The 27,003-nt window shown below is 36.0% G+C and overlaps 1 pseudogene; it reads right to left on the reverse strand.

The window, feature by feature from the left end:
- Positions 1-5,296: 5,296 nt before the first annotated feature.
- Positions 5,297-27,003, reverse strand: part of LOC149528840 (uncharacterized) — a 141,919-nt pseudogene continuing 120,212 nt past the window's right edge.

Raw genomic sequence — 27,003 nt, forward strand, 5'->3', positions numbered from 1 at the left:
TAGATGAAAAAGAAAAGAAAAAAGATGTTGTTCAGTTGCCTCCTACCCTTGAGAAGACTAAACAGAGAGACCATGTTGGGTCTAATGATGAGGAGAGCTCTAGTAGCTCTGATAGTTCACAAGAAGAGGAAGAACAACCTCAACCTCAGCCCTTGAGGAGATCCACGAGAGAAAGAAAGAAACTAGAAAGGTTTGGTTATTCTATGTTAGATTCCAGTTGTGCTTTTGCTTTGATTACTAACACTAATGAGCCTAGATCTATGAAAGAGGCTTTAGGCATGGAAGATGCTGGTTCTTGGATTGAGGCTATGGATGATGAAATGGTTTCATTAGAGAAAAAAAAAACATGGGACCTTGTACCTTTGCCTAAAGGGAGAAAACCTATTGGCTATAAATGGGTGTTCAAGAAGAAATTCTGTGCTGATGCCAATGTTGAAACATACAAAGCTAGATTGGTTGCAAAGGGGTATTCACAGGTAGAGGGAATAGATTATGGTGAAATATTCTCTCCTATTGCAAAGTTGACATCCATTAGATTTATGTTATCTCTTGCTGCATCATATGATTTAGAGATAGAACAGATGGATGTAAAGACAACTTTCCTTCATGGTGATTTGGAGGAAGAGATTTATATGTGACACCCTGAGTAGTACATTGTTAAAGGTAAAGAATCCTTTGTTTACAGATTGAAGAAATCTCTATATGGTTTGAAGCAATCTCCTAGGATGTGGTACCTTAAGTTTGATGCCTTTGTGTTGTCAATTGGATTTGTAAGATTGAAATCAGATCATTGTGTTTATTTCAGAGTTGAAAATGATTGCCTTCTTATTGTTGCATTATATGTTGATGATATGTTGCTATTTGGGAAGGGTAAGGGTATGATTTTTGATTTTAAATCTTAGTTGTCAGCATAGTTTGAGATGAAAGATCTTGGGGCAGCTAGGTACATATTGGGTATGGAAATTAGCAGAGACAGGTCTAACAGAAAAATTTGGTTGAGTCAGAGTAAGTATGTGAAGTCTGTGTTGGATAGGTTTAGCATGGTAGATTGTAGACCACCATGTGTTCCTATTTCTATGGGAACAAAGTTATCTGTAGATGATTGTCAAAAATCTTCTAGTGAGGTGGAGGACATTAGTAGAGTACCTTATGCTAGTGTAGTTGGTAGTCTTATGTATGCTATGGTCTTTACTAGACTAGACATTGCCCAAGCAATGGGAGTCCTAAGTCGGTTAATGGCTAATCTTGGATGGATACATTGGGATGCAGTTAAGCGAGTATTCAGATATTTGAGGGGTACATCAGATTACTCCATATGTTATCATGGTAACTCTTCTAGATTTCCGCATTCAATTTGTATTCATGGGTTTGTGGATTTAGATTGGGCAGGTGATATTGATCATAGGAGATCCACCAGTGGTTATGTGTTCACTATGTTTGGTGGTGCCATCAGTTGGATGAGTAAGTGACAACCTGTGGTTGCTTTGTCCACTACAGAAGCTGAGTACATGATTGCTACTCATGCTTGTAAGGAATCCATTTGGCTTAAGAGATTGTTTTTTGATGTTGGTTTTGATGCAGAATAGATTACTATTTGGTGTGATAGTCAGAGTGCTATTTGCCTTGCAAAGAATCCAACTTTCCATGCTAGAATGAAGCACATTGATGTGCAGTTTCACTTTGTGAGAGATATGGTGGAAGATGGAAAGGTAAATTTGGAGAAGGTAGATATTGTGAAGAATTTTGCAGATGCATTAACGAAACCAGTGGGCACTAAGAAGTTCAGATGGTGTTTAGAGTCTATGGTCCTTTCGGCCTATAGTGGTTAGTTCCTGTTATGTTCCTGATTGCTCTTACAAGGTGTTCAAAAAGTGGGAGAATGTTAGGAATAAGGTGTCTCAACCTTGTATAATTCCTATTCTTATTATTATTTGTTTTGTAAAATGTTATTTTGCAAATAATATGTAAATGTGAGTGTACATGTCTAGTTGGCATCTTGATCACTTACATGTGTCGGCATCTTGAAGTGTGTGAAGGAGATCATGGCTGAAATGGTCATGATAGATTCCTATTATGCGTAAGAGCTATTTAAGGAATGAGCTATGACAGGTGTAAGAGCATCTTATGACATGAGGCCTATTTGGGCACCCAAGAATGAGTGGTTGGTGTGTGTAAGAGAATATGCCAAAAATAGGTTGGTATGACGGATTCCCTTACAGTTCTCTTGAGACCACTATTTTTGGCAGATTCTATGACAAGCTGTCATTGTCTATTCAAGGGATGGATGCCCTTTTCTTGGTATTTGATGTACATGTGGCATTGTTCATGTTTCCTGGTGGTTGAGCCATGAAAAATTCCCAACTCCTTTGTGGGCATTTTGTTGGGTCTTAAGATTATCATAAAATGGGTATTGCATGTTGTAATGCAATAGTGTGATAGATGAAAGTTTGTAGATACTGAGGTGCTGCTAGAGTCTTCTATTGTTGATTATGAACTTACATTGCAAGTGTATTGTAATCTTGTGTTGAAGATAATACATTGTGCAAGTTCTAGAGGGGTGGGGTTGTTTTACCAAAAGGTTTTTCCCCACTGAAAAATCTTTGTGTTATGTGTTTCTTTCTCTATCTATTTTCTGTATGCATGGTTGGCTACAATAATGTTGTTTACATGATATTGAATCTGTAAGTGTAGAAGATTTTAAAAGGATTTGCACCATACTTTCCTTATTAGATTAGTGTAGGAAGTTGTTTCTACACCTGAGTTTCCTTACATATAGGACAGTGTATACCAAGCTCACTTAGGCATCAAAGAGAAGTTCACATAAGTTGAGTGTTAACCAAGCTCACTCAATTAACAAAGAAACGTTGGATGGAACTAGTGTTAATCGAGATCACTCAATTACCAAAGCAAGTTTGTGAAGATGCAGTGTCAATCGAGTTCACTTGGTTAAGATAGGAAAATCATTTAACTATTATCATCTACCAAGTAGGGTTGGCTAACAAAATTGGCATATTGAGTTTAATGAATTTGTTTGTTGGTTCTAGCCAAGTCAGAATATGAATATTAATTATTCTAAGTTATATTCAATTCAACTTGAATACATATATGACATAATTTTAAGGTCAAGTTGAGGATTGAATGTGTGAGAATATGTGGAAGAGAATAAGATGCTTAGAGGAAGCGAATTGGAAGGATAAGGATAATATCCTTGTTGGGCAAAGATTAATCTAATTAGGAAGGATCAAGTATTTGAGCTAGAATTGAGATATGAAATCAGCAATATAGTTGCATCAGCAATTAGGTCATATCATTTTTACTCTCTAACCATTGTAGTAGTGTATCAAATCTCTTAACCAATTTGGTTTAACAACTATTTTTGAAATCCTCTGACAAGGTGGCATTTCTAGATTGAAGTGTCTAAAGACCTCTAACAAGGATAGTCCTAACAGGGTGATTAAATCCTCTAATAGGGTCACACCTAACAATGTGTTTTGTAACCTTTAATAGGGTTGGATCCTAATAGGGCTCACTTCAAAAGAGTGAAAAACAAGAACTAGTTGCAACTGGTGGTTTTTCCCAAATTGAGTTTCCATGTTAAATCTTGGTGTCACTTGTGTTCATGTTATTTATTTTATGTGTATGAAACTAGGTTAATTAAGGTTAATCATAGCTAATATCTTAGGATTAAAATATTTAGTATTTTCTAAGTAATAGTTGATATTATAGTGCTTTCCAAGTTACAACATATTGCTAGTGTTAACCGAGTGCCTATGTGTTAACTAAGTAATATCAGTTTCAACAGAGTTTATGTTTTTTATTGACATATAAGGGATATGGGATTTATTTTTGTGGTAACTGATTCACCCCTCCCCTCTCATTTACTCCTCTTATATTTCCAATAGGTCCACCTAAACTTGGTCTTCATCACACCCTTAATGGTGTCTAGCACTGGTGCACAAATACCATTGAAATTCCTAATGAATTTTCTATAGAATTGGGCTAACGCATGGAAACTTCTTACCCCTATTTTTGTGCTAGGTGGTGGCTAGTTTAGGATAGCAACAAATTTTTCAAGATCCATCTTCAAAGATCCCTTGGATACCACAAATCCCAAGTATACAAGTTCTCATTTCAAAAACTCACACTTTTTTAGGTTGATGGCTAACTTCACTTCATGCAACTTTGGTGTAGGGGAAGATAATCTTAGAGGTCACTATGAGATATATAAGAATTTTGAGCAATTTAAAGTCAATTTTATGATATATTGATTCATTTTGAATCCATTTATAATGGTGTTGACAAGAAATGTAAGCATGTGCACACTATTGCTCAAGTTGTCGAATAGGTCATGTTTAGGTCTACATGGTAAAATTTGTGTAAAAAATCTATGGAAGGGTAAAATAATTATAAAAGGTCTTAAATATTTCATTTGGATGTGTATAGTGAGGTTAGATAAAAATTTGAAGTCATTTTGTCAAAAATGTAAAAGTTGCATAAAAAGTTGTAAAATGCAACATTGAGAAAGTTGCTAACATTACAAATATGATCTAAAAAGGTAGATGGTTGGTCTTGGGGGTAGTTAGTAATGTTTATAAATTTAAAATGCATATAAATACCATTGTATAGTTGAACCAAATCAGTTTTGAGAAGAGTATTTTGATACATTTTTGGTGCATTCTATTGTTGTTGTTTTGATTGGTTTTTTAGTTTTAGTGTTGTTTCCAGGCCTTGTATGAACCTGTATGACCTTAAAATCATGTAATATAGTAATGAATAAATATAATGGTGAATCCTCCTTCTCATTCTTTTGGTCTAGTTAGTTTTTTTAAAGAAATGAATATGTTATGAGCATTTTTGTGAAACTGGGTATTTGTAGATTTGAGATTCTCTAAACATAGTCATGTTATATTGCATGGTACTAACACATTTTTTTTGATGAATACTCCTTTTCAATTAATAAAATTTACTAAGATTACAATTCACAAAAAAAGAGCTAGGGGATACAGGATCACCCCACGAAAGAGTTCAATCGGCCAAAGCTGGAGTAAACAACATGGCCACAGCCAGCAACAATAAACTATTCATCAAATTTTTTTTAAAAAAAATAACAATCCTCATGCTGCCAAGGCAGTACCAGCAGAGGGAGGAGGATCATCTTTATCTAGAAATCCCCATGCATCAGTGGGATTGTAAGGCAGACTAGGAACATTCCAGCCGTCAGTAGCATCTACAAGATTTGGGGTAGTTGCAATCTCCACATCCTTCTTGTCTGGCCGCGGAGGAGAAATTGCCAAGGCTAGCCAGGGAAACTTGCCAGGGTACACCTATCCAGGGGGAGGAGCCAGAGACTAGCCAGAAGCCCACCTAGGGGGGGGAGCTGGGGACCAGCCAACACCACCACGTGGTGGGGAAGTGGAGCGGCGCCTCCAACCACCATGACCACCACTGGGAGAGCGATGGCGGGGACCCTGGGAGTGCGGTGTGTGAGAATGGCGGCCAGAGGACTGGCATCTGGAATGACAAACGCAAGACGAGGAAGCATCAACTGAGGCCTCTAGAGGCACTTTGGCAATGGTATAAGGAGCATTGCCCCAGTGGTTTCACAATTCTTGTAAGTGGGCAACTACCAGTGCAACTTTATTAGCTTGCACCTGTGTCTGCATAATGACATTGTTACAAATCCATGCCTTAGTGTACATTGCAATGTTAGCATCCAAAAAACTATGAGTGAATAAAACTACATTCCTATCTTTCCATAGAGAAAAAAAAATTTCCATCCTCAAGGTTTGCCAAATCTGGAAAAACTTTCGAGGAAATCTAGGGGAATCACCCAGAAGGATCATGTGCCATGAAAAAGGTTCGGGCCTAAAAGGCCTGAAAAAATCATGGATCTAGTGCCAATACTTTTGAGCACATTTGCAAAACCAAAAAATATGCAAAAAGGACTCAAGTTGGCCACAAAAGGGGCATCTGGGGTCAGGAACCCCAATGTGCTTGAGCCGAGGCCCCAAGGGAAGACCTTGGAAAGTAAGGGACCAAGCAAAGTGAGCAATCTTAGGTTCTGTAATGGCACTCCAAATGGTGTCAAACTGTTTTCTCCATTCAGAAAGCGAAGAATGCAAATGCCATTGTTGATTAAGCGTGTCTACCATCGGAAGGTGGGGCAAAAGCCATCTATATCCCATATTGGGCTTATAATTGGTAAATGGAGTGGCAAGAAGCCACTTCCAATCATACCACCAAGGTCGAACAGACTGAATCCCCACTTTATGAAGTAAGTGCACAGGGATGGAAAACAATAGAAGCTCATAAGTCTGACGATCGGCACGAACAAGGTGGTATTGAGCTTGCATATCCTCCCAAGACCTAAAATTCATGGTGACTCTTGAAAATATATCCTTAGTAGTGCGAATGCCTCATTTATAGAAACACAAAGCACTGGTACCTTGAGTCTTGGCAAGAGGAATACTTTGGCAGGAAAACAGGGGAGACCACCAAATGTTCTACTGATTTAAGGACAACCCATTGTGAAACTCATTACCAGCTCAACAAAGCCAAGGTTTAACAACTTCCCAGGCTTTCCATATTCTCTTTATAACGAAGGAGCCTTGTATGACCACTGGTTCTCGCATAGTGAGAAGAGTCTAAAATCCAATTCCCTTCCAGGCCAGTCTGTTAGCAGGGAAGCTTGAAGAGATGCAATGTCTGACAAGAATTTTCTAGGCTTCATCTCCAGAAATAGCTCTGATAATCCATTTAGCATAGAGGGAAAGGCCCTGCTTCCTAGTAGAAAGTAGGCCAAGACCCCCAGATTCCCTTGGGAGACAACAAAAATCCCAAGCAACTCTGTGAAAACCATGATTGTCAAAACTAGAGGCCCAAAGAAAATATCTGAGAAAACATTCTAATTTGAGGTATGAAGCTTTGGAGGGAGCCCAACAAGAAGAATAAAACACATGGGTGGCAGCCAAAATCTTAGAACAAATCTAGAATTTACCAGCAAGAGAAAGCGGCTTAGTGATCCAATAATCAAGCTTTTTGGTAATCTTTGTAAGCACAACATTCCAAAGTTCCATAGGGGAAGCTAGGAAAGCAAAGGGAATGCCAAGAAAGCAAAAAATTTCTCCATGAGTAACCCATTTCCATTGGAATTGGCTGAGCCAAGGTGGAGCTAACAAAAAAGACTATCGGTAACAGAGCATTTTATGCCATTGGATGGCAGATCCAGAGGCTTGACAAAAAGTGTCAAGACAATCTAATGCATTTTTGATGTTTTCTTCATCCTCAAGAAGAGTGAGAAAAGAATCATCAACAAAATGACCATTGACTAACTAGGAGGAAGAATCAGGCAAGGAAATGCCACAGACCAGCCCAGAAGACATAGAATGAGCAAGTAAATAACCAAAGCTTTCGACAACAAGGACATAAAGTGCAGGAGCTAATGAACAACCTTGTCTGATGGAATGAAAAAGTCCAAAAGCTTTAGATTGCAAATTATTGATGGTGATACAAGAATTAGCATCACTAAAGAGCATCTCCACAGACTGAAGGAAATTGGGACCAAAACCTAGAGCCTGAAGCATAGCCAAAATGAAAGGCCATTCAATACGATCATAGGCTTTAGCAAAATCTATCTTTAAAAAGATAGCCTACTGCTTGTACTTACGGGCCCATTCCATACCTTCCCAGATAGCAATGATGTTGTCAAGAATATACTTGGATTTGATGAAGCCAGTTTGTTCAAGTCGCACAATTAGAGGAAGCATATGGCAGATTTTGAGAGAGAGCACCTTAGCAATGATCTTATAAGACACATTGAGGAGGGTGATGGGCCTCCAGTTGCAGATGTCCTCAGGATCGCCAGCTTTAGGTATGAACTTAATATTGCCTTTATTTATGATCATTCCTAAGCTTTTAGAATCGTATGCTTCAAGATAGACTTTGTGCAGATTAGGACCAATTTGCTCCCAAAGATGTTTGTAAAATTCACAGGGAAATCCATCACACCCAGGGGATTTGTCATCCGCCATGGAGTAAGCTACCTCTTTAAGTTCTCGGAGGGAAAGAAGTTGCTCACAGAAAGTGCATTACTCAACCGCGAGGCAGTTTGGAGTAACAAAAATACACTTTCTGAGAGCCTCCTCCTGAGCAACCGAATGGCCCTGCAAAGCAAAAATGTTCTCATAGTGAAGAACAAAAGCTTGCAGGATGTCTGGCAGATTGGAAAGAACCTCAGTTCCCTATTTTATCTTTTTAATCCCAATATTGGTATGACGAGCTCGAACAGCTTGAAATAATTCCTTCGAGGCTTTGTCACCAACCTCCAACCAGTGGAGATGGGCTTTAATTTGAGCTCCTCGGGCAGCATAGTTATCAGCAATTTGCTTTTCATGGTGAAGCTTGGCAAGCTGAAGTTTCAGATCCACATCAAAAGGGTTGAAGGTGAGCGCTTCAGAGGCTTTTTTGAGGGCAAGGGTGTTGGCTTCATAAGAACATTTTTTGAAAATTGCCAGGTGATGCTTGTAGATGCGCAAAAAATGAGTCATTCTGGTAATGGCATCATTCCACCATTGAATCCAACCTCGATGGGAATGTGGACGTGGTTCCAAATTCCAAACACGTTGTATGTGGGAGATAGTGGAGGCATGCAATAGCACAGACGTGTTGAGGAAGAATTGAGACTTAACCACTTTGGGGACAACTGTTTGCAAAGAAATGCCAAAATAAATGGGATAGTGGTCTGACAATGTCACATCTGTCAGGGGAATGACAGGTAGATCATGATCTTCAAAAAAATAAAAAAAAGATTGCACCGAGATCATAACACGATCAAGATGTTTCAATATGTGATCAAGACCAGCTCAAAAATTGGACCAAAAGTGCACAGCACCATTATCATAATGGCAGCTAGTATTGGGATCAAAGAGGCCCAATTTATGATGCATGTGAAACCAGGCTTGTCTTTCCTCAGCTATCCAACAGAAAGGTAGAATGCCATCTTTTTCAGAGGCCACTTCAACCATATTGAAGTCCCCATACAGGACCCAAGTAGTAGGCGGCAGGTTATCAGCAAGCGAAACCCACATTTGCTCCCTTTCCACAGCATCATTGGAGGCATAAACATTAATGACTCCAAAAGAATGATTGTTGATGGAAAGAAAAAGCCAAATAATATGGTGTGGGGTCAAAACTGTGTGAAATAATAGTAGAATGAAGGCAAAGTGATAGGAGAGTAACTACACCACCTCAGCCAGCTTCATTCTAAGAAGAAAACATGACGCTATCTTGCGAAATGACTCATAATGCAGCTAAAAGCATGAAACTAGAAATCTTAACTTCTTGCAGGAAAAGAAAATCTAAATTCCCAAGCCTATGACGGGTATCTCGGATATAGAATTTTCTGGGGAGGTCTGTAAGACCTTGAACATTCTAGGAGAGGAAGTTCATGAAAACTCTTCCATATCATCCTCGTCCTTGAGAGAGGAGTAACTATTTTGCAAAAAGGTAGAAACTAAGTGGAAGTCAGACGGGAAATCCTCTGGACTTACAGCTTGCTGTTTGACCCCTGATATCTCTGCACATCTAAGAGGACTACGAGAATGCCTTGTTGTTGGTGGTACTATAGAAAATATTACAAGAGGAGAATGAGCCCCAGCTAAGGACAAGGTCCTGGTAGCTGCCTTAATCCCCTGTGAGCCGGCAAGGTTTGAAACCTGCGAAACCGAAACTGGCGCAACAGAAGCCGCTGGCGTCTCCACGCTAGCAGGCACCGATATTTCGATGGAAGTAGGAGGAATCATAGTTATGGCTGCATAGGATGGCTTGGGGGCCAAAGGATTCAAGGCAGGCTTTCTTTTGTGCCCAACAGTAGCCCATTCTTCTTTTTTTCCTTCGACCTGCTTGACAGGTGTCGCTTTAGGCTAGGTTTTGACCCTAGGTGTGGCCAAAGGGAAATCCCTAATCTTGTGTTCCACAGACTGACACCTATAATAGGTGTTAGGTAGGTTCAAGTAAAGCACCTTCTGTGCGAAGGTTTGAGTGCCAATCTGGATTTCCACCGAATCCTTGAGATCTTTAGAAAGATCAACTTCAATGCAAACATGCCGCTAAGGGCGAGCATTAAAAATTTTTTCTGGCTCCTTGGTAACAACTTTGCCAAGGGATTGGGCAATAGACTCAATAAAAGGCCAGCAGGGCAAGGGTAGACCTAGGAATTCAACCCAAACAAGAACCCTAAGCTTTTTATCGTCCGAGACAGAGAAGTCTCGGGACCATTTCTGAAATACAAGCAGAGAGGAACACACAGACCAAGGGCCATTGGTAAAAACCGCATCAGCTTGCGATGAGTTAGCGAAGTGAAATTAAAAAAAAACCTTTGGTAAAGTTTTGCACAACGTCAAGGCGGATGCCATGTGGGGTCCAACTTTTGTTAACCCATTCTCTAAGCATAGCTTCAGGTGGGGTCCTACCAAAAAAATACCCAATCAAGGTATGTTGTTCTAACTAGTCACATGCGGCATCAAATTATTTCAAAGGAAGGACAATATTAGGCTTACCTCATGGGAAACCTTCAGGACAAACTTGCACGGGCATTTGTTCGGTGGCGGCCCCATGGTAGTCTGAAGAAGTAGTGTGAACACCAGAAACAACTGGTTCACCGTTGGCCAGAGCTATTATATCCTAACATAAAGCTCCCATAGTAAATGTGGTATAAAAAGTGCTAACAGAAGGGGAGTGCAAGTGGAAGGCCATATGCAAAAAAAACTGCAAGTTCACATGAAGTAAGAAAACCCTAGCAGAGCGGAAAAACTCTCCTCAACCTTCTCCTCAGTTACCTATCTTTGACAGCGTACTAACACATTTCGGAGACTCAAGAACTATAATAATAATAATTGGAAATATATGTGAATTATCTTTTGTTTCCTTTTATTTTGAGTCAGTTTTATGCAGATTTGTTAAGGTTATGCATATTTTAGTGGAAAGTAGTTTTTAAAGATCTCTATTAGAGTTGTGGGCAGTGATTTGTGCTTGAAAAATTATTTATGATTGAGAAAAATAAATGGATTAAATTTTATTAAACTAGATTAATTTTTTTTCACATGGAATTGGTTTGGTGTTATTTGAATTCATTTTGAGAAAGTTATATGATTCCCTAGGCAAGGTTACCGATTTTGCTCTTGATTTATGACATGAAATATGGTTCTTGGTTTAGAGCACATAATTTGTAATTTGTTTATTGGATTGGTCTCAGATTTGGATATGTTTTAAAAGGAATGATTGGGAATAAATAATCCAAAGGGTTTTTCAAGAAGAAATTTATAATAGAAGTTACAAGTAATGGAATTAGATATATAAATCAAGATATGTAAATGGAGAAGAATTGATATTTTTGTGTTAGAAAATGCTTTGTTTTTCCTAATGAGATGCCCCTATATAGTAAAATTATTTAATGGATTTTGAAGGGATCAACATGTATCCCACTTATTGGTTTATTAGTAAGATTCTCTAAATCAAACTTATATCAGATCTTGAAGATCTTGAGTGTGTGGGTAGTGCGCTAAAGGAGGCAATCCACACTAGGACCTTGAAGATTTGGTTTTGATTTGTTGATGAATTTTTCTTGCATATGCTCATCCATCTTGCTACTTGTGAAGGTTGAGTTATGTGTACAAACACTAAAAGTCTTTCAAGGGCCAAGAGAAGGTCCATGGCCAAGGAGGGGTCCATTTTATTGTAAAGAGACTAGGGAGAGAGGCAAAGATGATGACTCCTAGGTGAGGCACATGGTGAGTTGTTGTGGTGTGTTTGAAGCAACAAGGTAAAGGTGGATGTCTGAATAATAAGAAACAATGGAATCTGTAGCCATTAATGCTTCACTAATAAGAGTATTTGAGAAGGTGAATTTGAGGGAAGTCCTATGCCCTTAAGAGAAAAGATGATGGTGATAAAGGCATGAAGGGGAAAAGGAAAAGGAAGGTAAAGATGAAGATTTTGTTATAATTTTTTTTGTAGGTTATGGTACACCTTTCCAAGAGACTTGGAAAATTTTCAAGGCTGGTAGTATGGTGTAGAATCACCTAATCCTAGAGGTCACTATGAGATATATAAGGTTTTTTAGTTGTTTAAAGTCAATTATATGATGTATTGATTCATTTTGAATCCATTTGTAAAGGTGTTGACAAGAAATGTAAGCATGTGCACAATATTGCTCAAGTTATCAAATAGGTCATGTTTAGGTCTACATGGTCAAAATTGTGTAAAAGAGCCATCGAAGGGTAAAATAATTATAAAATTTCTTAAATATTCAATTTGGATATGTATAGAGAGGTTTGAAAAACTGAAGTCATTTTGTCAAAAATGTAAAAGTTGCATAAAGAGTTGTAAAATGCAACATTGACAATGTTGCTAACATTACAAAAATAATGTAAAAATGTAGATGGTTGGTATTGGGGGTAGTTATTAAGGCTTATAACAGTAAAATGGATATAAATACCATTGTATGGTCAAACCAAATCATATTTGAGAAGAGGAAATATTTTGATACATTTTTCGTGCATTGTATTGTTGTTGTTTTGATTGGTTTTTTATTTTTAGTGTTGTTTCTAGGAATTTTATGACCCTCTATGGCTTGGAAACCATTTAATATAGTAATGGATAGACATAATGATGAATCCTCCTTCTCATTCTTTTGATTTGGTTTGATTTTATAAAGAAAATAATAAGTTATGAGCATTTTGGTGAAAGTGGGTATTTGCAGATTTGAGATTCCCTAAATACAGTCATGTTACAATGTGTGGTATGGAAAGGTTTTTGATACTCAGGACCTCTAGTAATATTCATTAGAAATCTATGTGAATTATCTTTCATTTCCTTCTAGTTTGAGTCCATTTTATTCAGATTTGTGAATGTTATGCACATTTTAGTGGAAACTGGTTTTTAATGATCTTTGTTGGAGTTGCAAGTAGTGATTTGTGCTTGAAAAATTGTTTATGATTTGGAATGTCCTAAATATTATTAAACTATATTCTTAATTTTTTCACATGGAATTGGTTTGGAGTTATTTAGATTCATTTTGAGAAAGTTATATGATGCCCTAGGTAGGGTTGCTAGTTTTGCTCTTGATTTATGATAGAAAATATGGTTCTTGGTTCAGAGCACATAATTTGTAATTTTTTTATTGGATTGGTCTTAGATTTGGATATATTTTAAAAGGGATTATTGGGAACAAATAATCCAATTTTTTTTGCAAGAAGACATTTATAATAGAAGTTGTGAGTAATGGAATTAGATATATAAATCAGGATTTGTAAATGAAAAAGAATTAATATTTTTGTGTTGGAAAATGCTTTTTTTTGCATCATGAGATGCCTCTATATAATGCAATTATTTAATTAATTTTGAAGGGATAAGCATGTATCCCACTTATTGGTTTATTAGTAAAATTCTCTGCATCAAAATTCTTTAGCACAATCTCCATATGTTTGAGATGCTCCTCTTTTGTTTTACTAAAAATACGTATATCATCAAGATAGACCACCACAAATATCCCTGTGTCATGTAGTGCTTACCCTTAGTTTACATTTTTTCTATTATTTTTGAACTCTTTTAGGCTAATTTTTATGCTTTATAATTAGTAGCATTGTTTAGAGATTATTAGATATTGTTTTAGATTTAGTTCATTTATGATGAGATTACTTGGTACTCTATGCTTCATGTATGCATGATGATTATTATAGTGTTTTCAATTATTGATGATGATTGGTTAGATGGATTATCATATGTGTTTTCTTATGTATACTTACCTTGTACTATATATATATGGTGTGCATGTATGTTTTCTTTATGTATGGCATTTCTAATGTGGTTAACAAAGAGAGTCATAGTCACCTCCTAGTCAGGATCTACATGATGCACCACTTCCTACCATTGGAGAAATCCATATCGTCATTGGAGGGTAACTTTTTAGACTATATTCTAGAGTTAGATGGCCTTTTGAGACATTCAAGAAGGATCTACATGCCACTATTGGATGAGCTTCACACATTGATCCTATTAGAGGCCCATTCTACACCTTACTTGGCACATCTAGGTGTCAAGAAGATGTACATAGACTTGTGACATCTATTCTATTAGACAAGGATGAAGCATGCCATTATAGATATTGTGGCTAGGTGTCTTGAGTGTTAGAGAGTCAAAGAAGTGCACCAACATCTAGCAAGGCTTTTACAGCCAAATCTCATTCCTTCATGGAAGTGGGACATCATCTCTATGGACTTCATAGTAGGATTACCTATAACTGCTCGTTGACATGAAACTATCATGTTCACTATTGATTAGTTGACCAAGGTGGCACATTTTTCATTGATGAGGTCTTCCCACACTATAGCTTCTATAGCTAATGTATTCATGCATGACATCATGAGACTACATGGCATTCCCTAAAAGATCAATTTGGATAGGGATCTTGTATTCACTTCAACATTTTGGACATCACTACAACATGATCTTTAAGTGTAGTTAAATTTTAGTTCAACATATCACCTAGAGATAGATGTGCACTGTGAGACCTCACCCAATCCGTCGTAGTATAGATGACATAATTGCATTGTGGTACTTTTAGTCTGGTATTTTAATATCTACATTTTGATGATCCACATTTATGTTTGCACATTAAAGCCTAAATGATATAATTAATGATTTTTCTCATGAACTAGACCTTTTCTATTGCTTTGATAGAGGCTAAATTGTAGAAATTCTTGTGATTCATTATTTATATTCGATAATTGAATATTTGACATTATTCCATATCTAGTAGGACAATGGCTTACTTATCAATTGATTTTGACACTTACAATAGTGTTCTGCTTCTACGATATGCACAACAAAACTTATATTGTGAATGGAATGATCAAAAACATATGGATGCAAGTTAATGACATGATAAAATTAGATTATAATATGATGGTTACGATGATCTATGATATGTAGATAAATGATAATTTGACTACAATGGCTTATGATGTAAATACGGATAAATGTTAATTTGATAATAATGATTTAAGATTTAATGTGGTATGCAGATAAATGTTAATTCGATTATGATGAGTTATGATACATAGACATATGTTGACTTGATTTTGATATGTAGATCCCGATATTTTAACATTTTGAATGATTTACTTGAAATGATTGGGAAAGGAAATTTATTTGAATTATGTTAATAAGATTATGTAACGATTGAAATTATAGGCATTTATGATATTTATTCATATAACCTCCTTGGACTACTGATGCTCAAGTTGAATGTGCAAGAAGTGGAACCATGGATACTTTGGGGGGGAAACAAGTTCCAAACCTATGTGAACACAGTTTAACCAAGGTGAATCTTTGGAAGATTCAAAAAGCCTCATTGTAAAAATGTGTTGTTTTAATGTAACTTTGTTTGCATGAGGAAATGTTTAATCATAAGTTAGGTTCATTAGGAGTGTGTCATGGTAAGGTGAATGTGCTTTATGTGTCACTTGACACTTGTGAATTTTATATGTGATTGACGTGTCATTTTGGGTTGGACCATGGTGGCAATTTACCCTAAAAATAATTACCCTATTAATAAGTAATTTAAACCCACTTGACAAGGGAAGGATGGGTCTCAATCATAATAAATTCGAATTGGACTTGACTAGGGTTTTGAGGGGTCATTAGGTGATCCCAAAGTGTCTTTTAGGTGAAAATAAGTTACCCATATGATAGTACATCATGTCAGGGACCTAATTTTGACCATGATGGTGACTAGACACCCTAGAGGGCCCATTTATCCATGCATTCTTCCTCAAATTCGAAAATGGACTTGTCACATGTGTTCTCTTTCATGTTTCCACTAAACCAAATATAGCAAAATCAGAGGAGACAAGTTTGTAAGAGAAAATGGCTTAGTGTTTTTGCTAAAAATAGTTAGTGTGAAGGCCTTATTATAGGGTCTTGGGAAAACTAGTGGGGTGTTCACCCACTCTCTAATTTTAGAGACAGTTAAGTTTTGGAGGGAGATGAAGGGAGCTCTACTACAACTATCCTTACCCTAGCTTGGACCAAGGTTAGTGTTCCAAACCATGCTTCATTCTCATTCTTGAGTATTGCAAAATAGATTTGCAAGTATGAGGAATGTGTCAATGGAATATGCATTATAGTGGGAGTCTTGTATCTTGGATAGATATTGTGTTGTTGTGAGAATATGTAGTGTTCTTGTTGCATTATGATCTTTGTCATTGTGATGTGGAGAAGTGAATGTGTCTTGTGCTCGTGAAGATCTTTTCTTGGTTTTGTTTTGTTGTTCTTCATTTGTTTTGTTGTTGTTTCTTTTTTGAGTGTGAGTGTTGATTGTGATTATGGGTGTGAAGGCTTCACTCACCCTTGGGAGGGCAGAGAAGCCTTGGGTGAAGGGCACAAGTTGGGCTTGACATTGCAGGTGAGAAAAGAAATCTTTTTTTTACCTCATGATGAGGTTTGTTATTATCATGGAGCATGGGCTCCATCATGGCCATGAAATCTTGTTGTTTGGGAGGTATAAGGAGGTTTGGTGGATGAGGAGAAGAGGGTTGTTTTTGAAAGCCTTGAGAGGCAATACAGTGGCGATATGTTGTTTATGTTGTGGTGGCCTTGAGAGGCAAAATGCATTGGCAATATGATATTTATGTTGTTAGAATCTCTCCTCCTTGAAGAGCCCACCTTCACTCAATGTTTTATGATTCCCAATGGTGAATCATTGTGCAAGCCATGGAAGGGTGTTGATTGGGTTTGTGTTGTGTATTCATGTGATGTATGTGTGTAACTTGTTTGGTCCTTGTTTCCCCTACTCGGTGGGTGGCTTCAAGAAGCCTAGGTTGGGAGGTGAGCCTCCATGGTTCCTATTTGTGTGTTTTGTGCAGGTTTTTGTGAAGATTCATGCTATAAACTATTAGGGGTTTCACCCTTGTCTAAAAGGAGAAGAAACAAATGAGTGAAGAAGGCTCAATGTTCATGTTCTCAATGCTCATGATTTTGAAGGACTCTTGTGTTGTCTCATTGTGATGTAAAGTGATTGTGCCATTGTTACCATGAGACTATGTAGAGGGAAGAATTTGAGAGTGTTGTACATGTATGTATGTATCCTTGTTAAGAAATAATCGTTTGAAGTTTTATGAGTATTGGAAGAGTTATTATGTGGTGTATAATATATTTGTATCATGGTTACCATTGGAAATTGTGGAAGGAAGATTGAAAGATTGTATGCTCATATTTTAATTGTAATGAAGTTCTCTATGTTAAATTTCATATGTTATGAAGAAAGATTGTAGCTAATTCTTCTCTTGATGCATTATAGATGTGTATTTTATAAGTGACATGTAGATTTATGATTATGAATATAGTCGGTTAGATACAAAAAAAATATATAAGAAACATGGAAAAGTTGTAGGTTGTGCATAATATAGCTTGGAAGAAAATCATTTTTTTTGCTTGATAATTCATTATATATGTCTAATCTTCATTCATGTTGAATCTTCTTGAAGATCAAATAAATCTGCTAGTAGACAATACTATTCTACTATACATATATCCACCTAGAACTTTTTATGATACAACATACATACTCAAAATAAAGAGGTTAGTTGAGAAAAGCAACATTTATATCAATCCAAATTTGACTTGCTGTAGACCTACATTTTACTCTCTGGAAAATGTATGGGAGAAAGAAGAATAATGCCCCAAGAATACAGACTAATATAATAATATGAACATGTACTTAACTCCTAGATTAGACCTACAAGTTGTAGTGAAGTGACTTAAGCCTAGTATTGCTAATACTAGTTGAACACTCAAGTCCTTAACAAATTCTCCTCATTGACAGTGACCAATATTCATATATAAAGTCTAAGACAAGATAGCAAACAAAATAATAATGAATAACTAAATAAATAAACTATTTAAACTATCCAATTTTCCCACTTATTGTTACATTCCTACATTAACCAAATTTAAAATTTGGGGGCCCCATGTCATAGGCACCCAATTTCCCAAAGGTCTAGGAAAAAGCCACTTGATGGGGGTCTACTTTATGGAGGAGATGATGGGGACCCACCTAAATCTGCCGCCCATGTCTATTTTCTCGACAAATAAAGTGCTTGGGAGGTGATTTATATTTCACCTTGAATCAAATACTTGGCGACCCATGTTTGAGTATTGTTAAAAAACTTACCAAGAGTACCGCATGCAAAAGAAAGCTTAGTTATTCACCTGACACAATGCAGATCCGCCTAGGTTTGGGAAAAAGTGCAAAAAGGCAGTGTGAGATTTTGTTGGGAAACATTTTTTTCCCACCATGCCTAAGAAGAATGGGACCCACATGTGTAGAAGGAGAGATAATTGGCGGCCTTGGGAAGGGTCCCTGAAGGGACTTAAACCTTGTCAAGTAGAGATGTCAAATCCTCTCTGGACAAGGACAGTAAGTCACATGATCTTGTTAAAAAGAAATAAAATAATAATAATTAAAAAAAAAAAGTGTTGAGCACGTGACCTAGCTAAACTCAAATTTTGGAAAGGAGTAAGATAATCATGAGAATGAAATTTTTTGCTTCCTTATTACTTGTTTTAAACAAATACTTGTTAGGGAAATAGATAAGGGGTGTATAGTTTAGATAAAAATCAATTAGGTTCAGAGGTTGGTTTAGATTTATAATCATTTTACAAATGGTTGAGGAATTGATTTTTAGGAATTTAAATTATTTGAAGAGAAGGACTGAAAATTAATAATATGGAAACCTTTAGTTACTTTCACTTCAGCATCTTATAGGATAACATCTTGAGTTGGATTCATTTTAAGATTATCTATTGTTTCAAGTACTAGTTAAGTTATTTGACTTAATCATATATTAATTGATATACTTCACTAACTTGAATTCCTTAAGATATTTATTTTATTCTGATAACTATTAATCATTTTCAAGCTTATTAATCTATTAAATGAATTCTAGATCTCCTATTATTAAAAATTATAGAATAGAGTTGAAAGTGGTAATGGTGTAATAAAATATCAAAGGGTTTATGTGAGTCCCCACAACAATTTCTTTAGCTAACCATATACCATAACACATAGGAAGACCTAGATGCATGTGGATATTGAGTGAGATTATTCAATTAACCTTACTTTGGAAGTAAGGGAATCAAACTTAAGGATGCAAATGTACGGGAAGACAACTAGAAGACCCTAATGCATACTATTATCCAAATTGATTATCAATCAACTAAACAATTAATTGACAATTTTATTTGATCGACAACTAAATAATAATACCTCACTAGTTATGAATCACTTTGATCGAAGTTGAAACTCGATAACATTCTCGAGTGAATAGGAGTTGGTATTTGTATGTGACTCAGTAAGGACCCATTCATGTTATCTTAGTTAGCTTTGAAAAAAAAAAAAAAGTAGTTGTATTTTTACCTTGCTAGGTTTAGGGCATGACATGTAGATAGAGGAAGTGAATCAGGTTTTGGAAGATATGTTAAGGATGTATTTTATGGATAGATAGACTCTTTGGGAGGACTATCTCTACCTAGTGGAGTTTTCTTACAACAATAGTTATCATAGTTCTATTGGCATGGCACCTTTCCAAGCCTTATATGGTCATCCTTGTCATACACTTTTGACTTGGGATAGTCTTGAGGATTGCATCCTATTGGGTTTTGAGATGCTTTGAGATATGGAACAATAGGTAACGTGCATCCAAGAGCATGTGTCCATGGCATAGGATAGGTAGAAAAAGTATGCCGATGCTCATAGGATAGGTAAGCAATTTGCTATGGGAGAGAAGGTTTTCTTGAGAGTACATCTGAGAAAGAGTTTGATCTATTATGGAAAGGGTTCAAAGCTAACACCTTTCTTTGTGGGACCATTCAAGATTCTTGAGAGGATTGGTCTAGTTGCCTACCATCTTGCTTTACTACCCAGCCTAGCTCACATCGATGATGTCTTCCATGTTTTAGTACTTAGGTAGTATATTCATCATGTGGTAAATTTTCTTTATTGGAATGTTTTATAGGTAGAGGATAGGTAGTTGGTATCAAAGACCAAGTTTCTACATTGGGAGCTTTAGGTATATTGAAATGCCACTACTTGTTAACTAGTTGAACAAAAACAATTTTTTTTGACTATTGTGTACATATTTTTCAAACTAAAACTTGAACTAGTTGAACTAAAATAGAACTCAAGCTTTTAGTTGTATATTTTCATACTTGAACATTTAGACTTCAAAACTGAAATATACTTAAATCTAAATATAGGCAAAACTAAAAATTGAAACTTGTTCTGTTTTCAAAACACGTGTCTTTTATATATGCTTTATAGTGATATGTTGTATGGTTATTATAGCATCTTTTATCTTGGATATTATTGTAGGATGGTATCTAGGATGAGATCTTTTGTTAGAGGCCATAGCCTAGGTTGTGGGAGAGGTCGTGGATGAGGTAGAGCCATCAGTGTACATGAGTTTGTTCATGAAGGCCCTCTTTAGAAAGGGATTGGGGAAGAGCATGTCAGTGAGCATAAGGAAGAGAACCATAGTGAGAAGCATGCTGACTCTAAGGAGGTTGATCTGATGCAAATGATGAAAACCATCATTGATCACCTACCTCCTCTTTAGGGTGTTGGTTAAGATGGGGCACATTAGGAAGGACATGAGCATAAACCTAGGTCTAGGAGCCCTTAGAGGGATTGTTAAAGATCCATAGTAGTTTCTCAGATGAAGGACCTTTAGAGATCCAAGGTCAAGCCCTTTAATGGGCATGGCTCAGGTTATGTGGCCAAGAAGTGGCTTATTGCTCTTGATAGCATTTTTTCTATTCAGGACTTTGACAGTAATGTCAAAACGAGGTTTGCTATTACCAAACTGGAAAACTTCAAAGTAACTTGGTGGGCTATCGAAGAAAAGAAACTAGGCATAGACATGAATAGTGTCACATGGGAGTTATTCTTGGAAAACTTCCATGAGTGATTCCTACCAAAGTAATGGAAGTGACATAGATCAGATGAGTTCCATAACCTAAGAAAGTTCAATATGACCGTAGTAGAGTATGAGAGCAAGTTCTATGAGCTCATGCCCTTCTTGGGATTCAATGATAACCTAGCATAGTTGGCACAACATTTCATTAGAGGCTTTAACAATTATGTAGTTAGGGGTGTTAAGGTGTGTGAGCCTAAAACCCTCAAAGATGTGGTACATTAAGCTATCCTTGTAGAGTAGAGTCTCAACCTTGGACATGGGGGTTTTGTGGGAGTTCCTATAGCATCAAGACCTAAGGGCAACCACAGCTTAGGTGGGGACAAGAAGCTTCCTTTTCCTAAGGAGAATTAGAACTAGAAACAACCTCAACACTCACAATAGCAATAGGGATCATACCCTCAGACATAGTGTGGTGGTAGTGGTTCTAACTCCAAGAAAAATTACAATGCACAACAAAATAGGTGAAATCAGCACTCTTAGCCTATATAGAGTAGCTAGTCTTTTTCTAGTAGGGATAACCACCAGTGGTCAAATGCACCTCCTATAGGGAGAGGATCTAGTAGAGGCATAGGATTTTATACATGTGGGTAGATTGGACACATTGTAGCTCACTTTCCATAGTGAGCATGCTAGTATTTAGGTTCTAGGCTAGCAACATCCAAGCCCATAGTTGAAGATGAAGGTAGAGCTCATAGCATATTTATAGTGGTAGATCACCATCAGGCAGACCATCAAGGGACCATGGTTGAGACTATGTGAGCTATTAGAGGTAAACCTTTCTCTGTATTGTTTGATTCAAGTGCCATAGACTCTTTTATTTCACCATCATTAGTTGCTAAGTGTAAGCTGGAAGTAGTTAAACAAGATTGAGGTTGGCAAGTAGAACTAGCCTCAGGTGCTAAGATTTTCATAGATTCTATAGTTCATAAGTGTGAGCTTGGCATATGAGGTTTTGTGACATTAGTTGACCTTCATATTATTCCTCTTGGATCCTATTATGTGGTCTTAGGTATGGATTGGCTTGACTCTCATAGAGCTAGTATAGACTATACGAAGAAGAACATGATGTGTCAAGATGACCAAGGGAAAGATGTGGAGATTTTGGGGATACTGAGGATGATATCTTTACAAGTGATATCTTCTATGTAGTTGAAGTGGAGCTTCTATAAAGGATGCTAGATATTTGTAATTACAGTAAGTGAGCTGGAAGAAGAAGACCCTATGGGAAAGACTATGGATCAACTTGTTCTACAAGAATATGAAACTATATTTCTAAGTGAGATTTTGAGCATGCCTCTAAAGAGTCTAAGTGAGATTTTGAGCATGCCTCTAAAGAGAGATATTGATTTTAGCATTGATCTTACTCTAGGAGTGAAGCCTATTTCTAGAGCTCCTTATCGTATGACCACTCAGGAATTAAGTGAGTTGTGCCTATAGCTAGAGGACATCTTGGCCAAGGGTAGTATCCAACCAAGTCTATCACCATGGGGAGCTCTAGTACTCTTTGTAAAGAAGAAGGATGGTTCTTTGCACCTTTTTATTGATTATAGATAGCTGAATAAGGTGACAATAAAGAATAGGTATCCTTTACCAAGGATTGATGATTTATTTGATCAGATTAAGAGAGCTACATTATTCTCCAAGATTGATCTTAAGTTAGGATACCATCAGCTTTGCATCAAGGATGTTGATATTCATAAGACTACCTTCCAAACTTGCTATGGGCACTACGAGTTCGCAGTGGTACCTTTTGGGCTAACAAACACTCCATTAGTTTTCATGTTTTTGATGAATGGAGTGTTCCATTCCTATCTTGATAGATTTGTACTTATTCCTTGATAATATATTGATATATTCTAGATCCCAAAAGGAGCATGAGGAACATCTACATTTGGCTTTGCAGTGCTTGAGAAATAATAAACTTTATGCCAACTTGATGAAGTGTGATTTCTTTCAATTAGAGATACAATACTTAGGGCACATCATCTCAGGTGAGGGTATCTCTATAGACCCCATGAAGATTTAGGCAATGGTAGATTGGGCTACACCCACTACCATGTCAGAAATTCATAGTTTCATGGATCTAGCTAGTTATTATCACAAATTTGTCCAAAACTTCTCCAAAATAGCACATCCTATCACTTCCCTTTAGAGGAAAGTAAAGAAGTTTTTTATGGATGAAGAAATGCAAGGAAGCATTTCAAAAGCTCAAGGAGCTTTTGACTAGTGTACTGATCTTAGCAGTAGCTGATGCACCAGGTGATTTCATGGTGTGTATAGATGCTTCCCGTACTAATGCATGATGGATGGGTGATTTCCTATGAATCACACAAACTCAAGGATCATGAGCTGAATTATCCTACACATGATCTTGAGTTGGTAGTGGTAGTTCATGCCTTAGTGAGATAGAGACATTTCTTGTTGGGACATAGATTTGAACTTCATAGTGATCATCACGGTCTGTAGTACATTTTCGTGCAGCCTAATCTATGCGAGTATGACTTCAAGGTGAGGTATATTTAGGGGAAGGAGAATGTGGTGGATGATGCTTTGAGTCATAGGAGACATGTGACATCAGCTATGACTCTTAGTGTGGATTTGAGGAGCTAGATACTTTAGGCACTCCCTACCGATACTTGGTATTAGGAGGTGAGTAGAGAGTTAGCGTCAGGGAGACCATTGGAGGGTTCATTTTTGAAGGACTATGAATTTTGGAAAAAAAGGAATTTTTGAAAAGGAGAAGGTTCTAAGAGGAAGAATTTCTCAATGATTTTATTTGGCATAGCAATTAGTATTAGTGTCTAGGTAGACACTTGTGATTATTCACTATATTTTTTATGCTCTTTCTTTCCTGTCTTCATCCTATCTGTTAAATGGTTGTCTAGATAATTTTTTTGATGCATGTATTATATAATGAGTTTTTGGTACATTCGATTATTCTTTTGTACATGGGAAGTTTTAAATGATCAATATAATGTTTCTTTCAATAGATTTAAATTTTGGAAATTGAACAGGAAGGGTATTGGAATAAATATGAAGATTTCATTTGAGAGTTTGACCAATTGGTCGTGCTACCTCTATCAGATGAAAGCTGGGATTTTGTATATATAAAAAAAGGGGATTTAAATAAACTCATTTTATTCAATTTTGTGTTATAAAATTTTATAACAAAAATTAATTTAAATAAAATTATAATAAAATGTTTTTAATAAAAATGTTATTATAAAAAAAAAAACTTTAAATTTTTATTATTATTATAAACCAAGGAGGGGAGGGAATTACCCCGTACCCCCCCCTTCACCTTCCCTACATGCGAGTACCTACCATTGTAGGTACTATGATGACAATGGTACTCTGTATGACTATCATTATAGGGCCTACAACAATAGGGTACTGCATGCCAAAACCGATGGGCCTTTCAAAGATATGCCTCAATTTTTTTTAAAATAAAATAAAAATATGTATTATATAATTATATTTTAAATTATTATTATTATTAACTTTAATTAATAAACTTTATTAATATGTTAAATTTTATTATTAATAAATTATACATATATATTTTTTAATTTAATTTAATTCACTTTAGTTAATGAATTTATCCTTGTATATTGTTATTAAAGTGATAATATGAATCATATATTTTCTCGTTTATTTATTAATTTAAATAATGGAATTTAATTAAGATTGAATTAACAGGAGATTTAATGAAATTGAATTCATTTTATAACAATAATGATTTTTTGTAAAATTGAAATTATTTTATTGAAAGATCACGGGTTGTAATTTTTTTAATAATTTAGATAAACAAACAATTTACCCTTGGAAGTATTTATGAAATTGATCTAAAATTTTATGGGTGTAAATGTTTGTTTTATTTAAACAAATACATTGGTTAAGTATAGGGAAAACATATAATATTTCTTTACATGATAACATACCCTAAAACAAAAATTGAAACCTTATATTTAACCGAACCAAGTGTTTTCAAACAAACCAAAACATGAAACTTACACTTTGTATCTACATGTCGTCTATGCTTTGGGTTTGGATTGACTAGAGTGTTGACCAATTTTAGGACATCTACCAGAAGCTTGGGAGTTATACGTTTGTGATGTTATGATGTTTTTATCTTGATCTTTTATACTCAACTATGGTAGTGTTTCTGGTATGCTCTATGATGTGTGTTGATCTATTGATTGTTATTGCTTTCCAGTGTTCTTGTGTGACACTGAGGTGAATATATGACCTACTTGACTTAACCTTTTTGAGTACTTGATTAGTTATATTTGGATTTCTTTTTAGTCACTTTTATCAGATTGAGGTGTTGGTGTGATTTGTTCTTGTTGATGTCATGTTATGACATATTTGACTTTACCATTTTGAGTCTTCAATCAATCTTTTTGTAATTCTTCCTAGTTGCTCATAGAGAACTGATGTGTTATTGTGAATTATCTTTTAATGCTTTCTTGTCACTTGTATAGGACTGAGGTGATTTAATATGATTCCTTGATTTATATTTTTATGATCTTAGGGTAGGTTATCTATATGTAATGTCGAGAAGTGGCTTGCAATGGAGGCTGGGGCCCTAAGCTATTCCCAGGGTAACCCATTGTAAGTTGTTTAATAAGTGACAATACTACACTAAATGGGAATAAAATGAACATAATAAGAGTCTCTTTATGTTCTTTCCATGCCTCAAGTGCTAGTAAAAACTAGGATGGGAGTAGAGAGAATGCTTGGTTGCGACTTTGCATCTGTAGTATGCCTTATCAGTACGAGACGATACTAGTGGTTGCATAGGGATCACTAGGGGGTTGGGGTCCTAAGAGATTGGTAGTGTAACTATAGAATTATTCATGTGATGAAACTTTCTCATTTACATAGTAGATTCCCTATGTGTCTTTGTGTGCCTCTCGGTATAGATGACAATTTATCTTGGAACCTTTGAGTTAGATTACTTTTAAGATTTCTTGGACTTAGAGAGTACATTTGATATTTGGATTGATATCCTATTTAGGACTTGAGACTATCTCCTTAGCATGGTGGGAGATGACCTTTTTGGGTTACCACGCAGTTGGGTGGTAGTGCTTTTTACTCTTACCATTGAGATCCATCTGTTAATACTGTGGCTAGAGTTTCCTTGTTTACATTTCTTTTCATTCTATCTTTGTATCATTATGATGGATGGTTATATCGTATGATGGAAGGTTATATTTTTTATGATGGATAGTTTCATTTATTGTATTGTACTTTGTTCATGGATCTCATAAGGATGATGTAATTCTTACTTTATAAATGTATATTCTTTTAGCCTTTCATACCTTGTGACATGTACGATGGATGATTGAGCATTTTGATTTTTATTGCCAAGTGGCATTCGTAAAAAATGAATATTATTTAAATGGACTTTGGACTTTTAATTATTCTTTCATATGGGTGTGGAATTTTTTAAACTTAGTATTAATTAAAAATTTAAATGTGATTCAATGTCTTGGGATCCTTAAGGAATGTAACCTATTATGTATGCTTATAGATGATTGTATGTTATTTCTTCTACTACTTTATGTTTGATGTATATGTTATCTTCCTTGTTCTTTAAGTTTTTTTTTTTTTTGGCAAACTTAGTTAAAACTTTAGGTTAATTCTTTTGGATCCCTTGGTAGGGCATTACATGTAGTCTTTCAATAATTCATTCATGAGTCTCATGAATGTTATAGGAGTATTTGTGAGTCCAATGAAATCACAAGCCATTCATACCTATGGTCTTTAAAGTGGTCTTTCACTCATCTCCTTCTTTAATTATCATTTGGTGGTAGCCACTCTTAAAGTCTAGTTTGCTGAGATACATAGCTTCTCTAAGACAATCTGTTAAATCCTTTATTCTAGGTATGGGAAATCTATACCTAATGGTTATTCAGTTAATGGCCCTTGAATCTATACAAAGCCTCTATTTTTTACCCTTCTTGGA

This window comes from Cupressus sempervirens, chromosome 11 (genome assembly GCF_028749045.1).
Source record: "Cupressus sempervirens isolate cs-2001-9-10 chromosome 11, ASM2874904v1, whole genome shotgun sequence".
NCBI lineage: Eukaryota > Viridiplantae > Streptophyta > Pinopsida > Cupressales > Cupressaceae > Cupressus > Cupressus sempervirens.